This window comes from Cardiocondyla obscurior, linkage group LG01 (assembly GCF_019399895.1).
Source record: "Cardiocondyla obscurior isolate alpha-2009 linkage group LG01, Cobs3.1, whole genome shotgun sequence".
Taxonomy (NCBI): domain Eukaryota; kingdom Metazoa; phylum Arthropoda; class Insecta; order Hymenoptera; family Formicidae; genus Cardiocondyla; species Cardiocondyla obscurior.
Genome location: NC_091864.1, coordinates 8,630,992 through 8,655,706, shown reverse-complemented (window position 1 = coordinate 8,655,706; position 24,715 = coordinate 8,630,992). Strand labels below are relative to the sequence as shown.

The window sequence follows — 24,715 nt, the reverse complement described above, 5'->3', positions numbered from 1 at the left end:
CAAACTTACAAAGTGTTGAAGTGATGAACATTCGTTATCGACAGCATATAACATGATTGAATTGCAGGTTGAGTGATTCGCGTAATGAGTCGTGGCGAAAGCTGAGAGAAACAGTTATAGAACGTGAGAGAAACAGCAACGGAAGCTGAAAGGAGCAACGACAAAAGAGCACGATGGAAGCGGAGAGAAGGAGGCGACTTGAAGGAGAATTGGGTGACAGTGGAACAAGTGTAAGGTAGGCAGTGCTTTATATTTGAAAAGTTTCAATTTTTTTTTAATGGATAATTTACCTTAAAACATTTTTTAACATATTTTTTTTTTTTCTTTATAGATTTTTAGAGGAGCAACGACGGAATCAGAGATGAGCAGCAATGTAACCAGAGGAGCAATGACGAAAGCTGAAAGGTGAAACGATCTGGAGCAATTATCGGCTGATGAATGGAACAAGTGCGTCTATCTTGGTAAGTAATTTAAATTTTTTTTTTTTAAATTGAATTTACAGTTTTTAAATATTATTGTTTTGTGATTAATTAATTTAAGATTACAATTTCTCTTTTAAAGATAAAAATGGTAATTTTTTCAAAAAAGAATATTTTAAATTATAACTGCAAATATGCGATGGTTGAAATAATGATTTCCTTATTTATCTAATAAGCGCTTGAAACTTTCTTTATTATATGTTACAATTTTGTTGCACATAATACTGACGGTAAATGTGTGGTGGATGTATTTTATTAATCGTTACTCAGCAACCGAACATTAATCAATACGCAAATTGCATCGTGGAAATTCGAGTCAGTTTGTAATATGCCGTTAAATTGAATGGGCTATTATTTATAATCTCAAAACATGCTTTTATCACATTGAAAGTCTTGTTTTATTTGATGCAAAAGTTAAAACGTAATAGGTATCATCCGCTATCATATTTAATGAATAATGGTATATCATCAGAGTTAAAATTGTAACATTTATATTACTGTAGTTTGTTCAATGTTTGTTACTTGTCAACGGAAAGAGAAAGAGTAATAATGAATATAATATCCTGCGTGATGAGATGCAAAACCGTGAAATGTGAAAAGAAATTAGAAAGAGAGAGAAAGAGCTATTTCTTTGAATCTTGAACAGGTAAATGAATGAATTGGATAAAAAGTCCACGCGCCAGGAAATCAATGTGGAGATAAAACAAAATAGTTCCTGCCTTTTTCTCTCGCTTCGTCTCTCTCCTTCTTTCTCTTCTTTATTTTCCTTCCTCAGTTGTTGAGGAAGAACGCGCAAAGAGAAGCTAAATGAGCCGCTTATGCGACATCGCACCTCCGCAAAAGCCTTTGTTGCTCACGTCGCGAAACCTGCACGGAGTTGACGATAGCTCGCGCTAAGGACTACTATTGTAGTCGCGGACCTTGCCGAGCACGGCGACTAATGCGGGCGAATTACGCCGCACCATCCGGAGCTTCGGTTTTGTTGCGATTACAAGCGCAGCTTGGAAGCGGGTATTTTCAGACGGGCGCGTGACGTAAATTCATTATCGCGACACACGAGAGCGCGCCAATGGCAAACGCTTGCTCGCCAAAGTCTCTCTTCGGCTACCGCGCCGGATAGATACGTTTATCCCGTTAATTCTGAATAAATTGTATTCTGTGAAATAGTTTCCAATTACACACCCCTAGGCTTGCTCCATTACAATACGCTTTCAATACCGGTTTCATATAATTTCCCACCGTGTGACATTTAAGCAATTTTTTTTTTTTATGTTAAACTGTTAATGTTACTGTTAATGCAACTTGAAAAATTATTTGATACTGATCAAATTTGAACTTGACGCATTAATTTATATGATTAAAATTGTAAGTGCATTTACGATTAACTTTTATATTATGTATAATTATTACTTCTATTAATTTCTCGTTACCTTGCTTCATGTTAAATACTTAATGCTGTATAAATTGATAAAACGTTTTTCCTTCCGAGGGTAGCGAGATGTGGGGGATGTAGATCGGCGGGACGTAAATCCCGTGGGTAATTGAGCCCACAAAGACTTCTTTTTTAAGGCTTGCGGTTCTTTTTTAATTGCTTATTCATGCTTGGCGGTAGCACAGTTACTTTAACAAATTTAAGACAACACCTGCTACCTCTTATTCACGTTGTCGTTATCCGTAATTGCAATTAGCACCGGTCGCTTACTATTACATTTACACACATCTAAATTTTACATTGGCTCCACGTACAATTTGCCTCCAATATAGACAGTATTATTCTTTATAAATACTTTATAACAATCGGGTAGTTTAGTTCATTTAGGTTTAACTCGCCAGAATTACTCTTTAGACACGTTTAATTTCCACTTATTAGAAAATTTTATTTTATTTTTACGGAGATAAAGTGGATAAAAAATTAATTTAACAACTAGATTAATTTTTAAACGGATTTTAAAAATCCATAAGTAATAGGAGCAATATGTTATTTTAATATCGCACTTATATAAAGAAATCTGAAATTATTTTAACACTTTGGTAAATTTACATTATTATTGCAACAAAAAAAGATTATTAAAAAATTACACTAATAAAAAATGTATAAACAGGAATTCTCGTGGATCGCAACGGCGTTTGATAACAATCGGACGTCCCGCGGCTCTAGATTTCCGTTATAAAATACACATTTGAGTCGGTTCTCGAAATCATCAAACGCTCTGTCTTTCTATGACAGTCCTTCATGACTTGAAGCAATAGAGATCAAGTCACAAAGCGATTCCTCGGGGCTCGCGTCGCGAAAATACCCGTGAACCGATACGTGTGTTCTTTTGCAGGCTCAAGCACGGTTCGAAAGTATCCTGTCGTTGAAATCTAGCAAAAACGTTTGCATTCAGCGAGGAATTTTTGTCTCTTTGCCCGCGTTGCCGTACTTGGCACCGTCCGTCAAATTAGCTCGATTCCAAATGACCCGCAGTCACGCGCCTCGCTCTTTGTCCCGGACCCTTTTGTCTCGGATCCGCTCACTCGCTCTCGAAATCGGATACCGACGCAGTAACTGGCGCGTACTGTCCGAAACGGAATAGCGATATTACATAACGACCGTATTGTTAGCGCGCGGTATTCGGCGCGTCTTTCCCGGCTCGGCGCGCGACGGTTCCCGGGGCTCTCGAAGACGGACCGAATCTTCCGGTCGGTTTCGCGCGCTCAGAGTATCTCGTTAATGGTTTCTCTCTGACTGCGGGATACCCGCAAAAGCAAAACGGGACTCCGTCCTGCATCTAGTGATTCCGATCTCCGAGGGAAACGTTATTGGGGAAGACGATCCGGCCGCGTATGCCCGGCGATATTTCGCGATACCTCGGCCAATCTCGCGCTCTATTTGCACGGCATCCGGCACAACGGAAATTTTTGCAGTCCCGATTGCGATCTCGGTGAGGATGTGCGATTACAACCGCGCGCGCTCATTGATTGACCCATATAACGCACGACGCCTGTGGAGTATTTCGGGAGTCGCTCCCTCATTGCATTAATTTATTTCGAGCATCTGAAAATGCTTCTACGATTTCGCGAGCACGAATCCAGTGACGGCCGCATTATGCAGTCATGTTACCCGAGAACGACTCTATTATGAATTCCAAAAAGCAATTTTATTTTGCGACTTATGAATAATTAATAATTAGATAATTAATTATCGTAATTGACAGTACGCGGACGGTTTCGCGCGGACCGCGCTCTGTATATACGTATACATGTTCATAAATCAATCTGTTACCACGTATTCCAAAACTGCTTGCGCCAGCATTTCGCGTCACTTTGCCGCAAAGATAGGCTTCGCCACATCGCGGCGTTCTCTTTGCCGCGCGCGGGTAGCTGCCTATTTTGCAGCTCATTCAAAGAACGACGTTAATTTATTCCGCAATTAAATTCCGCGCACCCGTCGCCGCGTACGTAACACACGGTTTGCGCAAAACTCTCAAAGGTACGCGTGCGATCGGTCGCGGTGCGCGATCCATCGAACGTAAATTTAAACCGGCCGGTTTGCCGCGAGTTACTTCGCTCGCCACGCATTTAATTAAAATTACTAAACTTAATTAAACCGAACGTCCGCGCACCATTGTCGCGCTCCTATTACGCCGCGCAGAAGCTGCGATATAGAGCGTCGAGTCGTTTTGCCGTTCTCTCTCTCTCTCTCTCTTTCTCTCTCGTCGCTCATTATCTTTTGCGTTGGCTCGTAATGACGGACGCGATTGTGACTCAAGAACGATCGGGGACACGTATACTTTTTCTTTTTTTTTTTTTTTTTATTTTTTTTTTATTTGACTTTCCCGATTTGCGCACGCGGCAGTGCAAAACCGTTCGGGTGTCCCGCTACGCTCGATAATTCGACGGATTAAGCGATGAACGCAGTGATTAAGCCAAACGATTTGCCGAGCTCCGAAATGGAACAAGGAATAACTCGTAGGGGCAAACGAGCGAGCTTTCTATCGGACACTCGTCATCTTGAACTCGAATTTTGGGTGAATTCGAGAATTCCTTGGTTGAAGACCGCGTGACGTTTTATTATCGATCACTACACTGAGAAAACAATTTAATTTTGATTTTATGATATTTTTTACAGTTAATATAATAACCCGATTATTTTGATCACTATAATGGTTGAGTCAACTACGTTTATTCGTGAAAAATTTATAAAATTACAGTTGAGGCCAAGAATAATTTTCATTTCTCTCAGTGTATATATCACATACAAGATAGATAGTTAGGAGAAGGAAGAGAAAAATAAAATAATAAATAAATATAAATACGAATAAAATTGTTCTTGTGTTACATCTCTAGAAACGCAATTTAATTTTTTCAATTTTTCAAAGTTTTGCCAAAATTGCAGTTTTCGGAATAATAGAAGGAAAAAGTATCGGAAGCCGTCCATATCGAGTCAAGCTGTATAGACGAGTCGTCGATTCCGAGAGCCTATTCGCTCTCCAAATAACTGTTCTTATCGCCGGACTATCCAGGTTTCATATATCCTCTATCCTAATGGCGCCACGCTTACACATTTCGGCCGTTCGAACAATATATCCGTTTCTGAATACCATCTAAACCAGTAATGTTCGTATAACGTCGAATGGAGCTTTGTAAACATAAGCAAACCGTGTATATCCCATTGCAACATATGAACACGATAAACACGAACGTGGCTCCGGAGGGCTTTCCCCGAAGATACGTTGTAACAAGAAAAGCATGGCGTTAACAGTATTAATAATAGGATTTATATTAACCGCGGGAGCGAGCAGCCCGCAAGAGTTGACAAAAATTTCCAGAGTTTGGTGTAACTCGGCAAAACGATTTAAGAGATATCAGCATCAACCTGGTGCTAACTACATGTTTACGGCATGATATAAAATTCTTGCTAGACTTCTTAAACGTAGGTAATCAACATTACAAAACCGGCATGTTTATTAACTGATAAGTGCAATGCTTGTTTTGCATTGTTATATTTTTCAATTAAATTTTTTAAACAAACATGTGGTTTATTCTGCGAAAAATGGGTCAGTTTGTTAATTGTACATACAGATAGAACTTGTTTTGCGTTATTTTTCGATGAGTAAAAATATGGCGTCGTAAAAATTACATTGTACATAAATTTGTGCACGTGCAGAAAAGTCAGAAAGTTATACGTGACGTCGAAAAAATTCGATGGCGGTTTATTGACGAGAGACAATCGCCTAATTCGTGTCGAGTGAATTTGATTCTATATTTCGCAAAGATTTTTATTCGGAAGAAAATGTCCGACTCGCTTTATGCTTTTGGCTTAAACGTCAGTTTATGACGTGTGCCACTTCCTCCCGGTCTTAATTAAAAATTGATTAAAATTTCATCCGGATACATGAGCGCGGAAAGACTTGCGGGAAAATAGCGTAAGACATTCGGTTAAGTTCGTTAATAGTTGCGGTTTACCTCACCGTCTTCCCCGCGATTCTTCCTCGCCAAATTCCGCCGACAATAGGCGAGAAACTTCCGTCGACTTCGCCTCCGTGTTTTCGCACCGGCTCGAACTGGCTCCGGGAACAGCGAATATTTGTCGAGCGAATACACGTGATTATCTTCTCTCGTTTTGAAGCAGCGTGGACCCCCGGGGAGGGAAGGGGGAAAAGAGAAATTCCGTTTCCGCTCGGTTAACTTTTCTCGCCGTAAGATTCTGCCGGTCTTCCTTCTTCTTCTTATCCGCTTCAGCCAACCGACTGTGTCGCGATACAGAAACGACGACGTCTTCACCGTGACGACGGGGTCATGAGGAGACCACGAGAGATGCGTGTCGCAAGCTCTCTGCCCATTTTTGCAATCGGTCTTACCTGGACCGCGAAAATACGCGAAAAAAAAAAAAGAATGAAGAAGGTGGACGGCAGAAGCCTATCGGTTTTCCTTGCGGTGGCACTTTCCGCATTGAGATCGTAGACAAAGGATAAAAAAAACTTTGTAGAAAATGAGACGGGACCTTCTGTCCTTGTGACATCGAATATTCGCCGGGACTGCGGGATCAGATAGTTACCGTAGGGACAAAGTGCGAACATGGACGTAAGCGTAAAATCGAATGCGCAGCGGCTCACTTTCAACGATCATCCGGGATGAAGGCAAATGTTTGGAGCCCTAATACGTATCGATTGGCTATACGTTATTGTTTAACGGCGCGCCGCATAACACGCACGATACGTCTTCGTATTAATGCCGCGGGAGAATAATTAATTTGATCGCGATACTCGCTCGGCGTTCCGCGAAATAATTGATGAGTATATTCTCATTCTCGGTAAATAATTGCCAGCTGTATAGATACGTGGTGTAAAAGTCAAAATTTCTGCTGTCCTGAATCGCGCAAGGCGCCAAATTTGCCTTCGTCTCGTCGGCGCTGCGATATAGATCGTGAAATATGCTTCGACAACGAGTAGAAAAGTTGTCCTCCCCCTCCTTTCGCTACTTTACTAGCAGTTTCGCGATACGTCATGCAATTTTATTCCGCTAACTAGTTCGAGGGAAATTTTAACGTAACGAGGAAACATCGCGGCTCATAACGGCGAAGCGCCGCCGGGAGAAATTACTGATAAGTAAGCAAAATCGTTAAAGAGACACTCATAAGCGATACCCGCGAGTTTCGGAGGCCGAGATAAACTGAGTGATCTTACAACGAAGGGAAATTATATATAGATAATTTTTTATGCAATTTAATTTTTTATAAAAGATGTCGCGCGTGCAAACGAGGAAAAAGGAAGAGAAAATCCGCTTTTTTAAAATGTAAGAGCGTTTTTTAATATTCTACCGTTGAATAATAAAGAATTATGTTCGTCATAGGGAATAATATAGATCGCGTGTATAGTGTCGATTAAATGTACAATCGATAGGCCGCAATATAACATTTTTTTTTATTATTAAAATAGCATTTCTCATTAATGAATTCACGAAAATGTATCCAGCACGACGGCGCGTTCGTTACAGTGCAATTACGATAACGTAATGATACCGCATCATCGTGAATAAATGAACAATTACAGGAATGCGTGTTTTAAATGCAAAGCATATAAATAAATGAAATGACAGAATTAAATCAAAAATGCAATTTCACGTATTTACGAAGTTTTTGTGATAATTTTTGACGATTTTTCACTGTGCGTGAATACATAATTATACATTAAACATGTACATATTTTATTGATTTTAATACTGGGAATGTAATTTGGAAAGCAGGACTCCAACTTGCGTATCATCCATCTGTTATATTTTGATTCAGGAAATGCATTATTTTTATTCTTAAAAAAAAACTTATAATTTTTTTTTTTTTTTACGTTCTACAAACATGTTTCACCAACGTGATCGACAATTTTTAAAGTTATCACAAATATTGGAAATGATCTAGTTATTTAGAATATTGGTACTGTAAATAACAATAAAAATCAATATTTCTTTTCGCATTTACGCAATCTCTGTATTTTCGAAGTTATTACAAATATTGGAAATTATCTGCTGTCTAAAATGTACTGGCACTGTAAATAATGGCGAAAATCAATATTTTTTTTTGCATTTGTAAAATCTCCCGTGTGTAGTATTATATGTGGTATTATTAAAACTCTAATATTGAAAATAATATTCAGTGATAAATTCCATTGTAGCGTGTTTAACCTCGCAGCGGTTGAGATAAACAAACGGGTCTCCGCGGCCTTCACTGCGAGGGTAAGCGCGCTCGGTACGTGTATCCCCCACTCTTCGCATTCCACATTCGGTAGTCGAGCGCGTGGTGAGCGATACGTAGTACGCAGATAACGGAGCTCCGCGCCGTATACGCCGAAAATGTAATGATATTTAATGAGCACGTTTAACATACTCATCGGGACGAAGTCGTACGTAAGTATAGACAATAGACTATAAGAGTTTGAGAGAGAACAAAGAACTTGTAGCCTACGCAACTTATATATAATCCATAATCTTTGATTCTTTATCAAAATAATTCTCCCTCGCGTACAACTTTGTCCCGATAGGTGCACCCAATGTCCCAGATTCCAGAGAACTTTATCTAACGAAAACTCTTTTTCTGTGCAGATGAAAATCCAGAGAAGCATCCGGTATCTCGTCACCGTTGACGTTATTCGTATTGGGTTCGTCGGGTTTTCGCCGGGAGAGTCGTTCATCGGGCGAGAAAAATCTGTGTATAATGAAAAAATGGTCATTATAATTAATAAAGCGCGAATACCGTATCGCGTCGCGGGGATTTAATTATCCACGCGAGTCGTAAAAGTAATTCATTATGAGCCGTAGCCGGTTCATCGGGCGTATATTTCGGGAGTGCCGTTAAAGTAACGGGTCGAGTGATCGGGAGTGTCGTATTCGCGCGATTTAAGTTTATTCATATTTTTCGCGAGTGTTCTGTGCTGAAGGAGGGTCTACCCGAACATCCCACAGATGTCTGAGAGGAGGAGGAGGTCCAGGAAGGGCAACATGCTTCGGTGGAGCAACTTTAAAGTGAGTCTTATTTTTTTATTTTCAGAACAGTTAATAGGTTTTTGGTATTTATTGGGATTTATTATTTTTGATAATAGTTTATAAAGAAAGCAGCTTTGCATTTTATGAGAAGTTTGATGTATTATAAATTTCGTTCAGATAATAGATAATTTTATTTTTAACTGTTTAAATAAAAATCTAATTTGAAACCTGAAATTATAAGCGTAAAATTTTTTTAACAGTGAATATCTTCACTCACAGTACAATTTATATTTTATTTTTGTATGTTACAGCATTATCGTAGCTGACCTCCACTGCTGCGCATTGTAATCCAATTGTAAGTAAATTTTTTTATTTTTTATGATTTGTGCTATGCAAAATTGCCCAACGCACGTAGAAAAATTCTATTAGGCGTACATACTGATATATAAAATATCAATGCGAACATGAAGATGTTACATGTTTCGAAAAAAGAACACATCTAATGATCTAAAATATTTTAACGCTACATACAATTTCGAATAAATCTAAAGTTCTTTGTTACGGTCCGACGTTAAAAATATAACACAATATACTCCGATGTAATATTTTTTTTAGAACTTTGATCTTTCGTTTTCCAAAAAAATTTTAACACGACGTTCATATTTATAATACCTTTTCGGTGACAAAAAACTACGATAAACGTTTGCCACTTTTTTTTTTGAGCTTAAAAAAAGATAGAAGCGTCTCTCTTTTTGTTGAACTTGTACTATTACTGTAAACCTGGTGCACTCTCCAGTACGTGGCAAATTTTGTAAGACAGCGGGTGCGCAGTGATATTCGAACCGCAACATACGAGGTACATCAGCTAATTACCGTGGCGTCAGCTGCTCCATCGCTCGCGGGGCCACACTCGTGCGTGTGATATGATCGAAAAAAGCCGGGCTAATTACAATCGCGTGGCGTGCTCATGAAGGCCGAATCGTACTATTCGCAACACAATTCGATGTAGACGCGTATCAATAGTTACACGATATTTTATGCGCGTATTTCGGGCGAATAATTAATGGGTAGCTATTAATAATTATGTGCCCTTGACGAGGTGTTTCTCGGTATTCCCAAAATAATTTTAATATTAAAAAATTGATAAAACCCCGCGAATAAAGTTGAATATTCAGAAGATTTCGTTGAGCGCTACCGTAACACCGTGAAATAATTAACAATTTCTATACCTTAGGCTGCGTTTAATCGGCATTGCGTAATTAGGCTGATCGTTATACCGCATTATTATACTTCACACGCAAATAAGCCGCGAGAATACCTTATGAAACAATCGCGCTGCGGTCGTATCGCGCGTCTCGATTAGTATGATACCGGTAATTAGCCGGATTTTCCTAATCGATTTGTGTTTATGCGAATGAGCGGCTCCAAGCAATCAAACAGCTGAGAAGGCAAGCGAGCAGATACATGACGTGTCCAACAAATTCATTCGTTACAGGCGTATGATTAATTATTTATTTATTCGCGATGATTTAATAATGACTCAACAGGCTTACTAAATTTTAGCCACTCGCGTATACGTTATCTCTGCTTTTTCTATTTTAAGTAAACTCAAATAAACGTGACAAAATGCGAAGATACGGCAGTAAATTCTAAACATTTTTGTAACGTTGCAAGTTTAATTCTCGTAATTATGACGCGAGAACAAAAATGGTTATAAGTTTTTACGACGGGTTGCACTCTTAAACAAACAACGGCCAAGTCGTGGAAACTAAGCAGTTGTTATTTTCTATTAAATTAAAATTGGTCGAACGCTACTTCGCGGGAGTTGATCATTTTTATCGGCGCAAAGGAGATTCAAACTTGGAGAAATAAATATTGCATTCTATTGCGTGCTAATTAAAATAACGGCATCTCGTCTATCGACCTTGCTTAATTCGTTTCATTACAAAATAATACGGTAATTTAGTTTCCCGATCGCCCGCGTATGCACGGCTCGTTTCAACTAAATAACGTCACGCGGCTATTATCTTTGACTTCATTAGCCCGTATTTCCCATCGGGTAATTCCGCGCAAAACATCATGTTCAATAATAATCAATTATGGCGAATATGTACAATAATTTGGTACTGAATACGAATTCGCGCGTAGCAGCTCCAAGTACCGCGGCATGTTTCGAGTTCGTCCAACTTCGCTCGGTGCGAGCACCGTCAGCGAAAACTCTGTTCGTACTTCTTGACGTAATCTCGCATGCCGCATACTCTCGCCCGAGCGCTGTTTCGCCCTTTACGGTAGATTTTTCCCTTATACAAAACTGCACACGCCGCCCATTGTCATTTCGACTCGTGATCTCGCCATCTCGGGCATTACGGACAACGAATAGAGAGAGGGTCGCCCCAGAGAGACGCGCTATCGATTCTATTTATTTCAGAACGTATCGCGTAACACATTCGGGAGGGTGTTTTCTTTCTTTTGGCTTCCTGCGCGTTTCCCAGCCGAGGTAAGAATTCTAAAACGTGAAACTCGAGCGTGCATTCGCCCTTTTTGCCGAGCTCGCGCCACCATCTAAGGCGACAATTCAATGGTCCTGGTTAAAGCTCTACATGCGGCACCGTATACGTATATACGTATAATATTACATTATTGTGCGGAACTTAGGTACTCGGAAGAAATACGTAACGCGCGCCGTTTTATCTTCTATTTAAGAAGTGCAGTAAATTTTTTTTTTTTTATCCTAACCGTCGGAAAATAGTTGTAAAAATTTTTTTCCGATTGTTCGTAATTATTTGAAAAATTCAAAATGCATGCCCGAAACTTTTGCGGCGTGCATACAAAATGCACGTTTTTTATGTATAAAACATATTTTTCCCCGCGAATTAATAAGCAAGTTTCGCGATGCAAGTTTTGTTGATTTATTCGCAATTCTACCGACGTTGTGCGTGGTGAGCGAAATGCTGACGTCTAACTCAAGTTTACGGCCGCGGAAAGTTTATTGACTTTGTTTTTGAGATTACTAGGGCCGCTGCGAAAAAGAAAGCGGAATTTTGTTGACGTTAAGGGGCGCCGTAAATATCTCCGTTTTTTTCATTATTAATATCGTTTTTAATCATGTCGTCACGGAGCTCGGGCTCGAATATTCGGGAGATAACACTATCAAATTCCTGCGCGAGTCACGCTCGAAATCGCAAGAGAACCTACTCGAGATAAGTATGTTCTCCGTTTCGCGGCTTAGATATGGCTCTTATTTAAATCTTGTTGCGCTCGCTGCTACCGCGAGGAAAGAGGTCACCGCAAACGGGAACTCCTGTTCGAAATCACGCTCTATAGTTAATAATTATATACTTTTCGCAACCGCGATAAGAGCGGACCGAAAGTTCGAATTCGTTATCTGCGTTTAGAACGCCGCTGGAATCGGGAAGAAATATGAAAATAGGGGAAGGCAGGGTGCCCTGGTACTCCACCTAGCTTCGTTCCGCCTAGTATCGGGCGATTCCTATTTTTCCGCGATACCCGAATGCATTTTCTTATCGCTCACTCGCCCATAAAAATCTCCGAGAATCGATATCCTTGGAATTACATGCGTACGGGAAAATTATACGCGGCGTATCGGGTTTTTGTCGTCAAAGCGCATCGCGGAACGCGTATCGGTGATAAAGTGTTCGGCGCGTGCTATAAAATATTTGTCCGCCGCCGCGTGTTCGATTCGCTTCTGCGGCTAACGAAGATCTCATCTCTCAAAGACGCGCGCGAATCTGATTCCGGTGCCGTAACTTGCGCGCGATAGATACATACGCGCGTACATACGATACACGTATATGTATATGCATGTACTATATTATATATATATATATATATATTTGTACACCCGCCGATATTTCAATAGCGACGTAACTCATTGCAGTTTCGAACGTAAACTCGTTCGGGCGCATGTAGCCGTAAACTTATCGACCGCGGCGCTCATATTCCCGCGTGACTTACAAAGGCGCGATCGCGGAGAAGAGAACGAGAGAGAGAGCGAGAGAGACCAGTGCCGCGTGATGTACATACGCGATGGATTAATTACCCCTTCTCTGAGAGAAGCATAAATACACCGGAGCATCCTTCCGTCGAGATGCTTCTTACTATCGATCGGCGCTTCTTTTCTCCCTTTTTTTTTTCCTTCCACGAGTCTCGCCTCTATTTTTAATCCGACTAAAACGTCGCGTTCGTCTTATTTGCAAAAAGATTTACGTTACCGTAGAATGTCATCGACGATGTAACTGGCGATTTTGATTTTCACAATCTCGTATCTCTTGGAGTTGTTGCGCTTTGTAAGTAGAAAAGTGGCATTTGCCGTTCCTCGGAATAAAAGCTTCGTACGCTTAACTACAATTTATAGTTTCGACATCAATCAGATCGAGTTAATATTAAAGGTTATTTTTATTTCTAATAAATGCATAAGTATTACAAATGTACGATGTACGCGAGATTCTTCGAAATAAATCGAAATACAAGAAAAGTTTCGAGAAGAGGAAAAGTTAGCTCGTTATTAGCCTCTCGTACTCCAATGGGGTAAAAGCAATTTCTCGAGTCACGCGTCTTAACGGGGGTGGAGGGGAGTGTCCTTCGATAAGGTCTGTCTTCAGCGTCGGTTCGCGTCGCGCGGCATCGGCCGGTGATAAAAAATGATAAGGGAAAATGGGACCGGCGCGCTTCTCGCCGGCCAGGTACAAATTACTGGCGCGCTGCACGGGGCTGGATGGAAACTAGTCTTGGGAATTGAGGGAGGCGCGCAGGGAAATTGCTATACAGCTAACGGTTTTACCTCCGCTTGTCTACCACCCGCCCTTACGTTACCCGCCCGTCTCCTCTCCTTTCCCTCGCTCTCCACCGTTTCCTCCTTCGCCGTCTCTTCCACCCCTCGCGCCTCTTCCTCTACCCTCCCGTCCACTACGGCAACCAGTTTCCATCCAACTATAGCGACTGATATTGTAACGCCGAGCAAAGGTACTCTCGTTCCCTTCTCGCGCCCTTCTCGCTCTTACCCCCGGCGCCACCCGTCCCCCTTTACCGCCATACGCCCCTTTCTCGGTCTTGTGCTCTTGTGCACGGTGTTTATGAGGGTCGAAGATTCGCGGCGTAACACCTGGGGCTTATGATTCCGGGCATTATTGCCGGAGTAAATTAACTATGCGATATTGCTTGTCTCTTTTTCACCCCCTTTCTCGCCCGCTCTCTCCGCCGCTTTTTATTTATTTGCTTCAATTTTTTTTTTTTTCTTAAGGCTTATCCGAATTTTTCAAAACGACAGATGAGATTTGAACGGGACGAAATAAGATATTATGATTATTATAGGAATAAAAAGTTAGATATTTCGGTAATAAAGTAAACGCTTTTAAGAGTAAATATTTTTTATGTGGTTTATTAAAATTATATAACAATTTAATATATTTTTTGGAGACCTTTCTATTGGCATAGAAAGATATGATACACGTGTACCGTACATCTTGACTTCTTAAAAAAAAAAGCTTTTTTAGGCGTGCTTTGATTTATTATTATTCAAATCTCAGGAGTCATTCGTATTCTTAACTGCAAGTCTAAGTCTAAGAAAGACCGAGTTGACTTTTTAATCCTATTATATCAACAATGCTCGGTCTGGGTGTTGCCAAGCCGGGCTGTTGAGTAGCTTGCTAACTTCCTGGTGCGCTTCATATCAAGGGACCTTCTTGTTATAGGAGCCTTATAGAACGTCGCCTCGAAATTATCTCGTAAAATGTTAGATTATACACGTACGTTCGCGGGTACGCTTGTACGCGTGACATGTGCACTTACGAATAAAGCGTGCATTTTTAATTTTATTCTTTGCGCGCGAATGTCATATGTTTAATCACGCGCCGATGCGCGTATGTGTGTACATAAATTAGTATCGGGGAATATTCGAGCGTGAGCTCGCTTTTCCGAGAGTAGCCGTTGACCAGCGGGTCACCGGGTATATGAACGGCCGCCGTCGAGAAATTAATTTCCTGCAACGAGGATGGTTCGAGAGGTTCTCCGGCGGGCAATATATAGATAGGGGTATGAGCGCGCGGCCCGCACTTAAGATCGTCGACTGGTTCGCGGTTGAAACGGTAAAGTCAATGTCTTACGAGTTAAAGTTGACCGCAGGGACACGGGAGTGGCTGCGGCAATATATACCTCTGTCCTCCCTTTCTAATCCTTCGTCGCCTAGCTCTCTCCCGGTCTCTCTTTCTCTTGGCAGTACCTGCCCCATCGTAGTACCGCGTCCAACTTAATTAGACCGACAGAATGCGGCAAAGAACAAAATTGCCACCATCATACGTTTTCGTAGGTTTTTTTTTTTTTTTTTTTTTTTTTTCCTTCTTTTTTTTACGGGAAGATTAAGAGCGGTCGGTTAAGAAGCGGAGCGGGGAGAAGATAGATTGAATTAAATATTTACCAGGCTTGGTTCTTCCGCGATCGACTTTCATTCCTCGTTTTCTCCTCCCACATTAGTAATTTAGCGCGCCGCTCTTATCGGTTGGAGGTTGCTGCAACGGGATCAATTAGATTCTCGCGATTTTACGAAGATTAATTCCGAACACGAAACAAAGAGCGCGGCCGAGAAATATCCACGGTCGTTTAAAGAACGTCGCCGTCCCTCCGCGCGAACAGGATTTATCCTCCCGGCACGTGACTGTACTAAGAGAAATTTCGAAAAATTTATTTAGCCCGAGTACGTCACGCGCATATAGTTTCAATTCTATGCTGAGATAATTTGATTCTCGTCGAATCGCGATACAGATGTTTGTGCATCTGCGTGCCGTAATGCCTCGATTAATAACGTCAGGCGGTTCAATGTTGTATTTATAATATTATGGTCACATTGTCACAATTATTATCATGTATGTATATTCTCTTTAAAATCTTACGCGTATTCCCGGCAGGGATAAAAATTATTACCGCAGTGACAAAGCGCGGCGCAGTCACTTCTCGTGAAAGGTCGGGCTTTACGTTGCGAGTGACGCGAATAAAATTTGTGCCATAACAATTTTCACATCTCGAGATCTTTCGTGACAGAGGCGACAATTTTTTTTTTGTCATTCTCCGCGCGCTCGCTCACCGAACGATCCATCGGGCCGCATTTTATCAGTCATCAATACGGCGCTCGTGTCAGACGTGTTTTATATTGAGGAACATTTTTTTCGCGCGCAATTTTTTTCGCATTAACGAAATTAACGTTGTTCTATCGTCGCATCATGCCGCGGTTATTCGTGCAGCTAGTCTTGCGTTAATTAATTACAAGCACCCGATCGTGAAAGCATTGAGCTTCGCATATAGAACTCTATATTGATTGGCGGTCGCAAGTCGTAATTAACTGCTTGGAATTAATATAGAGTAACCCCATTGCGTTCTTTGCAAACATGCTAATTGTTCCACGCAACGTTCATGTTTCATTAAGCGCCGATCTCGTGGTTGTCGAAGCAAAAAGACCCGATACTACTCGCGACCGGCTCAGTAACTCACCTCGTCGGAAAACAATACTCGCGGTACCGCAAACTGTTTCAGTAATTTCGCTAAGTAGTTTCTCCGCGATTTAACCAAATGCGTATCTGAAAGTAGCGGGCAGATTATTCCACTTCTACCGAGCAGCAATACCTCTTGAATTTAAGTCGCCTTCCTTTCCGGGCGTGACACCGCTCTGCAGTCTTTTTTTCTTCTTTAGCAATCCTTCTTAAACCTCTTATGTTTCCTCCTCCGCTTCTGTTTTCCTCCCCGCGCCCCTTGACGCCACGTAATATCGTTATTCATTACTTGAGATACGTTGCTCGACGTTCGAGAGACTGCCGTATGAGAGAGAAATGGACCGGATGTAAGGCTCTCCGTTGCTCTCGGAGCACCGATTAAGCCTCGGCGATAAATCCTTCGCGATATCATGCGCCTCGGACAATTTTGTAAACGAAACCACGAAAAGTTCCGCGAGCTCGACGTCGCACGGTACAAATGAGATTCGAGGTTTTCGTCGCGGAAATACTTGCGTCGCGACGCTGGCACGCGGTTTTGAAAGCACTGGTAAAAGTACGTCGTTGCGTGAAGTTGAGGGAAGACTGACGAGAGATACATTGCGGAAGGATTAAATAAAATATTAATGCGTTCCTTTGTTTGAATAAAAATTTAGGTTTTATATATATTTTTTAAATGTGTAAATAGTTTTGTTTTTTTTAATTTTAAAAAATTGGATTTGATTTTCTGTATGGCTTGAGTTTTAAATATGGACGTGCGATATCCGATATCAAGTTATCAACGTTGTACATTTATTACCTCGACAATCTCGGGTTATAATTATTCCGTCTATTGTTAATCCTGAAATTGAATAACGCGAGGATTCACTTCGGCGTCACGTAGTTACCGTTGTTTTGTCTGATGCTTTGTTTATCGAAGATATTGAAAACGTTCGCGCTCTTAGTAATTATGTGAATCGAGCGTTATCCCGAGATTAATGAGAGTCATTTGAAGTTGCGGCTGGCCATGAAACTTGTCATGTTTATCAAGTTAAATAAAACTGAAAATATAAAATTACAATATTGAAATAAATTATTATTTAAAAATGAATAGTCTTATCGTTTATTTTAATGTATTTTGTATGATTATTAAAAAAAGAAATTTGCAATTTATTTTATTAAAATTTATCATACATATAATGCAAGATATCTGCTAGGATCCAGCTTTTGCAATAAAGCAAAAATTAAATACATTTTTCTCGTAGATATTATGTAAAAAGTTTCAATTAATATGGCATTTTATCAGCCTTTATAGTCCATTATTATCGTTATTTATATCATAGAAGTATTGATTATTGCCACTTTTACGTGGTGCTGATTTGTTGCCAATTGTGCAACTCGCGAGCTTAAATTCCGGTTGGCGGTGACACTTGTATTGACAGTTCGATTGAAAAATGGTTGATTGAGAGCAAATAATAAATAGAAGATAAAAAGGGAAACAGGAGTAGAAATGTAGTGATTGTAATGTATCATTTTTTACGTATCATCTATTTTTAATATTCTATCTTTCACGTTGGATAATTTACGTCTGATGGAACACAATTTAATTTAATATAAGTACTCCGCAATATATCTTTACTCTGTATACTAAAAAAATTTTTTAACTTAAGTTTCTTTAACAGAAATTTTTTAAAACAATATTTTCCACACCTTTTCTATATTTAACCCCGTCAGCGATAAAACTGTAAATGCAAACTCCGCCTGACTAAAGTTAATATAAATGCAATGAAAACGGATACCGTAAATCTCTGTTATCAATCTCAAGGTATAATCTCACAATTTATTTCGCTAAGTATCAATATTAAGGAGCAAATAAAGCCGAATGAAAAATGCTGGCGAAATTAAATTAATATCTTAAATTTCGCTAATCTTATTATGCATTCCGCTTGTATAGACCTTATGAGAAACCTTCGGCATTTCATCTTTTTATACATAAAAGGATCTAATATAGATAGGGGTTTCAAAGAGTGAAAGAGATGGGAAAAGGTAGAAAGAGAGACGGAGAGAGAAAGGGGAGAACCTTGTGCTACCAGTTATATTATGAAAGTTCACGTTACCACTCCGGGATTAGGGATGTTAAGACCGACCTCCACGCGACGCCATAATTCCTCGTTCGGGGTCGCTCTTGGCCGGAGTTACTCCGAGCGATTGCATCTTGATCGTTTTAACGATTCGTCGTGGCAGCTCTTCGCACGGCCGCGCCGGTACAGCTAAATCGCGCGATACGAAAGCGGAATTACCGGAGCTTTACTAAAAGCGTTTATACAACGATTTAATAGGATTATATCAGCGCCAGCGCGCGATTAATTTTGCAAAAGTTTTAACGATTCTCGCTGATTGCGATGTTACTCGGCGTCATCACGCCTGGCTCTGCGCATCCGACAATATTTCAATTATTATCGAAATTACGACAATTTGCTGAGGCATTTGTAAAACATCTAAATGAACGACGCCGCGGATTATCATAAATTTCCGTGACTACGGGTTCTGCCACGTAAAACGGGATGTATATAAAATATTCTTCGCCCATCGGCTGCATCGACTTCGTAAATTTTTCAAAGATCCGTAATAAAAGAAAAAAATTCTCGACAATTAAAGCTCGAGTAGACAGTTTTAGGTCCGCACGAAACGGGACTCGCGACGGGAAAAGTATTTATATAGCTTTAGAAATATTAGAAATATCGTAAGGTCCGAGCCCGTCGCGCGTTACTTGCATCGTTGAATTGCAACGCTTTTTTTGCAAATTCCCCGAACCTCTTTGTAGCTCAGATCTATATTATCCCCGGTGGTTCGTGTAATATAGGAAAGGCACCACGAGAATTTCAGTCAGCTAAGAGAGGGCTACAAGCGAGTTATTCGAGCAATTTGCAGCTGCACAACCGACACCATTGCCGCACCATTAAAATTAATTAAGCTCTGTTATTGAAGGTAAGATTCGTACCGATTACACGGCTTTGACCATGTTTAACAAATGGTACTGAGATACGATATGACGGTTTGCTCGGCTCGGTCGGATGATGAGATAATTTAATAATGATGTCATGAAAGACCGCAAATTTGCCGCGATTAAAGTGCAATTACGATAAATGCTGGATCTGCAAAAAATATACTATTCTACCACACTTAAAATAAAATATTAGAATGTATTTTTAAAAAGCTATTTTAACGTGACATAGTATATACATAGACATATAAGTATATATATATTTTAAATAATTACTTTCTTTATTAGTACAAAAGTAATTATTTATTCTGTCTGGAAAACGCGTCTCGGATATCGATAATTCCCAATCGCCCGATAATTATCATTGTAACTAGAAAAGCTACAATTGCACGGAATTTATACGTTTCCAACTTTTGCTTAATACGCGTTTAACTATCCTCCTTGCATTTAACGTCGAAAATTAAATTCTGTTCAAATAAAGTCTCTTTGAAATTAATTAAAAGTAAGGTTTTGCCACCCAATCGTATCCTCCAAGTTTAATTCACTGAAACCTCGTAAGCGCGTGCTTGGAGAAAAATCGTTATCCTTTTATGCGGAAAAGTTCTTATCTCGTTTTCCTATACAAAATTATTTTTGTTAAGTAATTAAATGATTCCGTTCTGGCGCTTATGCATTTACGATATTTACCGGCACGTAATATTTATAATTATTGATTTGCCGCTTCAATGTAAAATATAGTTCTTGGCGAAGTCGAAGCTCCCTTTTCGTTTGGTATTAGAAGCGTCGTTGTACTTATATTTCACATTTGCCAGCGACGAAGTCGGTCCGTTTCGGCGAACGCGAGTCGCTCTTATCCCTTCGTAGGTGTCGGTCTCGCATGAGGTGTAAACGTCACAATTACGTCGCGTTCATACGTTAACCGGACGAGGTGGGGGAGGGCGAAAAAGTTTTAATACCGCCTTGACTCCCGGCGGCGCACTATATTTCCATGAACTTATTGTCGAGGCGCAGAAACTCGGCTTTTTGCAGGACACGTGTTGCCTGATGTATTCCGCGCTCGAAAACTTATTTGCCCCGGAGACCGCGCGCCACATTTCATAATGTGCCCGGGGTATGTTCCCCGCGGGTCCGTAATGCCGCTGGGGAATCAAAATGAAGGCGAGGACACGGCGTCGTTGCGGGCTCGCTATCGGTGTACCGAGCATTTCGTCCCGAGCACCTCCGTCCTTTGCCACCGCCTTTGCCACTATCTATCGCTGCTCGTAGACAAAGGAGTAGATCGCGTTCGATAGAATGCATACATGAAATTTAGAGAGCTACTCGCACACTTCGCTGCGTCTCTTTATCTCTGTCTATCAGTATTTGAAGTGAGATACAAACTTTATCTTTCATTTTTAATTCATTTCTCGTTAAAATTTTTTTTTCTTTTTTAATAGACTTAACTTTGATATAATAATTTATATTTATATTACTTCTTGCAACACCGTTTATAATGCTCGACTTAGTCTACCTTTTTCTGAATTTTTGCTCGTCGTTTCCGACGTCGCGCCGTACAGTCAATCTCTTCGCTTTATCTTTCGACGTTTGGATGATTTCGCTCGTCCGCCGGATGATAATTTTGTGCTCGTGCGTCGGCACGTGAATCACACCGAGCCCAATTTTGCCGCGCGGGCTTTTACGCGAGTATCGACGTTCCCGCACGCCGCGTTTTTTTCATAAAAAAAGAAAAAAAAAAGCACGCGACAATCCAATCTCTTATTGCGGGCGATCGTGTCGACCACCGGCCGCTGCAACTAGATTCTCGTTAACCCTTTCGCCTGCTATAGTGGGCCGCTCGTGAAGCATTTCCCGTGTACGAACGATCGCTTTTAATGGACCGCGCACGAACGGCCGGCCCGCGCCGAAGCGATAATACGAAAACAAATAATCCAGTGTAGCGTTGCGCTTTAGTAAAATAATAAAAGACGCGGATCGCAATATTACTGGATAATGTATGATAATTTATGCGCCGCTTTAAAATCCCTTATTATACCACGCCGTTGTACGCCGCATTATTATCTCCTCGCGCTTTTTGCGCCTTTCACATTCATCGCGCGCTGCAATTATATTTCACATCATTACCCATACCTTGTTTACTTCTTGCACACGTGAATATAGTTTCGCTTCAACTCGTGGCAGAAACTTTCTCGTCTTAATATAAAATAAAGAAAAAATAAATTTAGTAAAGCATGCGTGATTAATAATTATAAACCGTTGCTCTAATTTATCGAACGCACGATTAAAGTCTAAACGCCGGCAAATTGATACCGCAAGAAGCAGCTAACGCGCTCCCGTAATTGGCTCTTCCCAGGCGCTTTTTCGACGATTTTTCAGCGCCAATAAATTGAATCGGCGAGTTCATAACGGCGCTTGTAGGTGTAAGTGATACGGGGTCAGTTAATGCCGACGGTCTCTCCCCTGACGACTCGCACACCCTCAAGTCCGAACGGGAGGTGACCGGCTAAGCTTCCGCCGGCGTGCACCGACCCCCGTTGTCCCGGAGATTTATGAAAAGAAATACTCGTAAATTATAAACAAGGCGGCTCCTAGCAGGCAAGCGCGTTCGCACGTCCAGAATGAGCGCGGAGAAGCGAGCATTGGGTGCAACGTCTGGCTGTTGGGAGAGCAGACTTGATGCACGACCATAAACATAGCAGGGGTAGACTGCGCGTACAGAAAAAAAAAAAGTATTTGCAAGTATATACAAGCAAAATAATGATTAAGTTGACTTGAACACATAAGCTTTAATTTAAATCAAATTTTTGTTTTAATTATAAATTTATGTATTGAAAGTAACCTTCTTTTTTGCTTATGTACGAGATTAATATTCTCAATTCAAGAATATTCTTTTTCTACGTAGCTGAAGGAACATCACGTCATTGACGGGTCCATCCTTTCCAGAAGTACTTCGAATAGACATAGATGAAACAATCCCACGTTAGGTTTTTTCTTTTCCAATGTGTCTCTCTGTTCAACTCTCGTGCCCTCTCTTAGTACGCTAGCAGGAAACATAGTCTACCCCTGCTGTGTCTAGGTGTACGCCGTCCTCGCGGGGGTTGAGCTGGGTCAGGTTAGGGCACGCAGCGGGATTCAGGCTCGCTCGCCTTCGCGCCGCGTTGACATTTACTATCTATCACCGCGCGGCACCGTCATAAAGCACACAAACTCGTTCGCGCTGGAACGGAAATTAGTATGTAACTCCATTTTAACCCCCGCCTCCCGCGCACTTCCTTCCCGCCGCTTCTTCCCTGGGTATCTTAGGAAGCATCTAGCTAATAGCGTCGGATGCTGTCGACGCATCCGACGGCGGGCGCTGCGACACGTCGCGAGCCAGTCACGCGCGCATCAAACGTCCCGAGATGCAGGCCTCCTCCTTATTCGGATAGATAAATGAACGGCTGAAGCGAAAGACTCCAAGTCACCAAAGCCAGGGCGAGAAAATAAAACGATCGTTGAAAAAACAGCATATAAACGCATTTAATCTCTATATACAAATAATAAATAAATCTTAAAATTTTTGGAAAGACGTATCAGCTCGTTTCGCGAGCAATGAGATAATTTAGGACGCGCTGAAGTAACAGAGGGATCAAACATGTCCGCCCATGCAAATAGAGGTGTGTTTGAAATTTAATTACGAGGCGGGGGAGAGACGCGGTTACCGAAACGTGGACATATAATTGATTAAAATTTAATGAATAAGTGAGTTTCATTTTCGTCCGGCGGTCGAAGGAGGAAGCCACGTTACGAACTTGTAATTTAATGTACAGATTGCCAGTCGCGCAATCGGCACCTCTGTTCCGTGTAAACATCTAATCAAAGAAACCGCGTCAGTCCGTCATTGGCGGCGAGTCGGTTTATCGTAATCACCGTGCAGTACGCAACGTTCCAATATGCAAATGCCCGTGGCCGCGGCCGCATTATCGTTGCGCTGTGCTCTGAATTTGGCCGTCGAATTAATTAATAATCCGCCGTGTAACGCGTGCAGGGACCGATCAGCTATCGAGATAGTTCATTGTTAGGGTTGGAATCCTGACGGAAAAATTGTCCCTTTATTATTCATTTACGATACCACACGGGACAATCGCGGCCGCTTTTAGGCAGCTTGTAGTGCGCGACTTAACGAGCACGTTTCCCCAAGCAAGGATAATCATTCCCGGAAAATGTTTTTTGTAAGTGCGATGATGTACTCGCGTGGGTCGTTCGCTGGATAATTTTACATCACTGTTCTCTTATCGCTTATGCATATATTAAAATGAAAGAGAAAGAGAGAGATAGAGAGCGAAATAAATAAAAAGCGGGTTGATAAAATTATTTGATTATTCCGTTCTATTATTTCGACATTGCTAAGTCGAGCATTCCATTAAAATTTATTTTTATTCTAGCAAGACATTTTTTTTTATCTGTGCGTCACGATAGATGTCGAGCGTAATTTGTTCTTGATTTTGTCAGTTTGCTATGTATTTATAAAATTGAAAATTTTCTCTTGCGCACACTATAATTTGATGAATTAAAACGTGCCGCGTGTACCGCGTGTATATAAAATTAATATTAACATTAGGTATATACATATATTAACGATATTAAATGAAATAAAGTTTTTCATTACATATGCATTTAATTATTGTACTTTCAAAATGCACGATAAGATATATTTGTGCGGTGGATCAGCTTTTTTAATTGACTCTATTTTGCAAAACGGTGCAATCTTCCTCGCGCGGGATTTGCCAAATATTTTATCGATATCTAATTATATCAATTTCTATCGGAAAAATTGAATCTTACGTGTGGACTCTATAGTACTCGCAATTAATTAAATTTTCTCCTAACAAAGTTATCGTGGAATAATAAAAAAGTTTTCTCGATGTAATTTCATTCGTTGGCGATCGTGCATTTGTCAAGTTTTTTTTTTTTTTTTTAATTGATCTGGGGGGTACTTTGATTCTTTTAAAATTGACCATCAATTTGTACACATATAGACACTTTGCGTCGGAGGAACTTAGTCAATATTGCCGTTACCCGCGGCGTAAAATAGTCAAAATAACAATAACAATAACAATAACGTAACAATTATTCGCAATTATGCTTATAATCACTATCAATTATGGTAATTAATATTAAAGCTGGTATTACAATGCAATTAGCGCTTTGATAACCGTTTTCCCGATGGCAATTTGCTACTAATTACAGAGTAAGGCCACAATGGCTGCCAATATTGTTACACGGTCAAACAGATTGTTTGTCTTCCTTCGTTTATTATTCGA

The 24,715-nt window shown here is 40.6% G+C and overlaps 1 long non-coding RNA gene across 1 annotated transcript in view; it reads left to right on the top strand.

Moving 5' to 3' along the window:
* LOC139104993 (uncharacterized) overlaps positions 1 to 24,715 on the top strand; it is a 130,383-nt gene that overhangs the window by 838 nt on the left and 104,830 nt on the right. The window contains exons 2-5 of the long non-coding RNA XR_011546110.1: positions 68 to 235; positions 332 to 461; positions 8,556 to 8,975; positions 9,248 to 9,291. This is a non-coding gene — a long non-coding RNA (uncharacterized lncRNA). The remainder of the gene's footprint in view (positions 1 to 67; positions 236 to 331; positions 462 to 8,555; positions 8,976 to 9,247; positions 9,292 to 24,715) is intronic.